Genomic DNA, 4,401 nt, shown 5'->3' with positions numbered 1-4,401 from the left:
AGCATGTATATACTATATTTGCATATATGTTTAAGGTGCAATATCTCGAACAATACAAGAGGAAATCGAATCAATCGATTGTGTAATCTGAATCCGATCATTTATCAAGCATATTGTAGTGTAAATGTTAAATGCTACATCGATGAAAATACTGACGACCATTTAAAGAACAAAGGAATTAAGGCTAAATGGAAAATATAAAAACCTATTTTATATATATTTACCGAACTATTTCAAGTTTTGGATAGATTACATGTTACAGTTACATGTTATGTACAGTGTTCGTGACGAATTTCCTACTTCATCGCTGTATATATAACTTTTTTATGTTATAGTTAGGTAGACGAACAAATAGGCCACTTTTTGTTAAGTCACAGCCGCCCATAGACATTGCCGATGTAGTATAAATATTAACCATTCCTTACATCGCCAATGCGCCACTAACATTAGGAACGAAGATGTTATGTCCCTTGTGTCTATAGTTACACTTGCTCACACACCCTTCAAACCGGAACGAAACAATACTAAATATTGCTGTTTGGCGGTAGAATATCTGATGAGAGGGTGGTATCTACCTAGATGGGCTTGCACAAATCCCTACCCTCTAGTAAACTCATAAAAAACTTACAAAAAAACCCTCGTAAGTCTCGATCTTAATAGTCGTGTTCGAATACAAAAAGATTATAACACATTTAAATAGTTCGGAAAACCAGCTTTAAATTACTTATGAACCGAAATGGCTCAGGAGGTAAAATCGGTGTATCTTAACCGAAGATCGCGGGTTCAAAAAAAGGGTGCTTGATTTATGTTTATATTTCATCCCGTAGATTCATCGACTTTAAAAATAATAACAATTATTTGGTTTATTAAATTTCAATCTATATTTTGTATTTTGCTTATAAAGCGAATATGTTTTATAAGTTCATTTATTATGTGTTTATTAATATAAACTTTACTAGTATCTAAAGCGAATAGTTTGCACCCTTGGAGGCGGAACAGTAAGGTTTAACGGCGGTTAAACCGCGCGGAGCTGCTAATATAATGTATAAATAATAAAAAATATGTTATTCAAATATATATTTATAGTATATACATAGGTTCATTAGTATATTTTAATAAATAATGCACACACAACTTTTAAGCTGAATGCTTTCCGTTCGTAAATATAAACATATTTGTGAAATGTATGTAGCGGAGTTAATAAAAGCACGAAAACTCTTGAACAGTTCAACGTTTCTCTTTAGAATGAAGTTTATGACTTTAGAGTCATAAACTTAAATAACGCTTATGCACATCATAGAAATGCACTCGCGAAGCTGAAAGTTCGTCGCAAGGAATGGACGAACAAAAGGCTGGCTTTAAAAGCTGCTGCTCTTTCCTTCGCGCGCCCTCATTTTCAAATAAAACACCTTTAGTTCAACTATATAAAAGACCTTTTACCATTACGTACATATCAATAGAACATTGCGAGTTTATAGCGCGCCAAATTAGGTACCCTTTGAAATTGTTTACAAACAAAATAGTTGACCTTAAAATTAAAAAAAAAAAAAAATTAAAAAAGAACATTCGTGTTTTTTTAATACTGTAAATATAGCAAGGAATAATTTTATTTTACACCGCCTATTAAACCATTTAACACAATTTACCATTTGTTGACATTCGGCGAAGCGGTCATGTGTGACTTTTTTATAAAATAACGTGAAAAGTTCGCAAGCAAAATATTCCGTATAAAAAGATGACGCGATTGCAATGTTTTTATCAAGTTTTTTCTTACAATGTAAAACACATTATAAGAACCTTAAATTCACGCTTGTTACAATAATACCCTAAATTTAAAGCGAGTGAAACAACGAAGCCCCGCTATTTATATAATAAAATTATAATATACACTAAAACTAAACTTCTCCGATACGCGCTGCATCTTCGGTGAGTTATTATTATTTCTTTAAATGTGTTTACTTAATGCACATTTGAGAACTTAACAAATAAAAAACTAGCGATTTGTCATTGAAAAGGACAATACCTCGATTGGGAAAATCTTTATAATGCTTATCAATTAACAAGTTGCTCCGCGAAACCATAACTATTTATATAAATAGATCATTTATACAAGTGAATCATTCAGTTGTAAGATGTCAGACTGAAAAACATACGAATATGGATATTACTGTAAGTTTTTTTAATTGCACTAATTTTATTCAATCATAATTTCAAACCAAGCAACGACTTAATATAAGATTTATTTATTAAATTAATTTATTAACAATATTACTGTTAAGCATATATGCAATTGTAAAAATTAAAATAGTAAATATTAAAAATTAATATTAATAGTGGTGAACTAAGCTCCCTAACCTAACTCCTCAAAAAAGGGAGGAGGAAGAACATTTACTTTTCCATTTAAGGTTTTTTATAATCCATCACTAATGAACATTGTTAAAACATTTATTTTCTGTAAAAAACATCTAAAAACAGTATTATTTAATACCAAGTTACGTTTATTATTTCAGATTGCTAACCTCTTGCTTACGTGTTTATTTATAATCCAAGGGATTACTTTAACGAGAAGTGAGGATAAAATCCAATTAAATGAAAAAAATAATCCGTTAGAAAACGTTATATTATATGATAGTACACAGGAAAGTACAAACAAAGATACAGATCAAGATAATGTTAGGGTCAAAAGGCAGTTCGGTTATTATCCCTATGGTCAGTATTATACCTTGTCTATCCTTTTTTTTTAAATTTAATCAGCTGCTTTTATTTCAAAAATATGCAATAACTCCGTTGCGAATAAACCTTAAAACTGTATTAAATTTATTTAGAGTTTAGTATACAATATTGTTAAATATTTAAAATTCGTTTTTAATTTTTATTAAAAATTTTAGGTTATTATCCACGCCCGTATCCACTACCAATACTTATAGGAGGGATCGGGATCGGAATTGGTAGACCAGGATTTGGTTTCGGTAGACCGAGTTTTGGTGGACGAGGATTTGGATTTGGAAGGCCAGGTTTTGGCGGCAGGGGATTTGGTGGTCGGGGCTTTGGTGGCCGAGGCTTTGGCGGCCGCGGCTTTGGTGGGTTTGGTGGACGTGGATTTGGTGGAAGAGGTGGCCGTGGATAAGATCATTACTGTTATATAAATTACATGGGCTAACTATATAAATATGTTATGTTTTAAAATAATAAAGTACGAGTAATAAATAATATTGATTTTTTACTTTACCTTTATTTATTTTAATATCTAATATTAGCAGTTAGAAGTATGGCACTATTTAATATTATACTAATCTATCTACAATAAATAATATTATAAATCTTGCTCACATTTAGCCAGTTTTCCAAAATTAGTAAAATTATAAATATCGGTATTATTTAGGTCCTTACATATGAAATTAGCGTTTTGTCGTACTGACCACGTTGATCTAAAATATCTCCTCTTTGGTTAAGAATTCCAAAGACTAATAAAAATCGAAATCGTCCTAATAACGAAAATCCAGGAGATAGATGTTAGGAAAATGTCAAAACTATAAAAAATGCCAAAAATTGTCTTTGATCTCATCTCGATATCGTTTATAAGATAAGCTTGTGTGTATTGACGTGAATAGTATAGTGTATATACAGACTAAAGACCAATAATAAAAATAATACAATAGACATCGAGGTAGAGTGCCTCTTGGGTTTTCTTTGTTTTTTTTAAGCAAAAATCTTAGCCCTTAGGATGTTTCTGCAGTGCCTGTATTATTACCATGTCCTGGATGCTAAAAGCTTTATTAAAACAAGGATACAGTATGATTTCTTAAAATTGTACTCGTATGAATTTGGTACAAGCTTCTGCCCTGGTTTTAAAAATTAAATACATAAACAATTATTTGTACTTTTACATTGATTGCATTCTCAGCCCTCCAGCAGCGAACCTAGCGTGCGTTAGTTACCTAGTTATTGGGTTTTTCGGTCAGAAAATTCTCAGTAGCAGCCAGGAGTCTGGAAATTGGAAGTGTGTACACTCTCGTGCCTCGGAAAGCACGTAAAACCGATGGTCCTGCGCCTGTATTGTTTCCACTCGTGTCGGATTGCCGTCCTATCAGATAACGAGAGTTAGGGAATAGAGAGTGCACCTGTGTTTGCGCACACACTTGTGCACTATAATATCTCCAGCGTAATTGGCTACTGAGATTGGCCGCCGTAGCCGAAATCGGTCTGGAGGACATTATTATTATTATTATTATAACTCTGTTGAAAATAACAAATTGGCTAAAGTAATATACATTTTTAATATTATTTACTGAATAATTAATGGTGGTTTTCCAAATAAATAAAGAAACGTTTGTTTACTTGTCGTCACGACATTCATGACATCTGTGTTTTGACATTACGTGTATTTGGCATTCGTATCAA

The 4,401-nt window shown here is 32.0% G+C and overlaps 1 long non-coding RNA gene across 1 annotated transcript; it reads left to right on the top strand.

Moving 5' to 3' along the window:
* Positions 1-2,030: 2,030 nt before the first annotated feature.
* On the top strand, positions 2,031-3,210 carry LOC126770853 (uncharacterized). Its single transcript, XR_007669494.1, has 3 exons — positions 2,031-2,169; positions 2,511-2,709; positions 2,889-3,210. It is a non-coding gene; the product is annotated as an uncharacterized LOC126770853 (long non-coding RNA).
* Positions 3,211-4,401: the final 1,191 nt, after the last annotated feature.

Source organism: Nymphalis io, chromosome 9 (genome assembly GCF_905147045.1).
Source record: "Nymphalis io chromosome 9, ilAglIoxx1.1, whole genome shotgun sequence".
In the NCBI taxonomy this organism is placed as follows: domain Eukaryota; kingdom Metazoa; phylum Arthropoda; class Insecta; order Lepidoptera; family Nymphalidae; genus Nymphalis; species Nymphalis io.
Note: the sequence above shows the minus strand (reverse complement) of the source record. Positions and strands in the feature narration are given on the sequence as shown.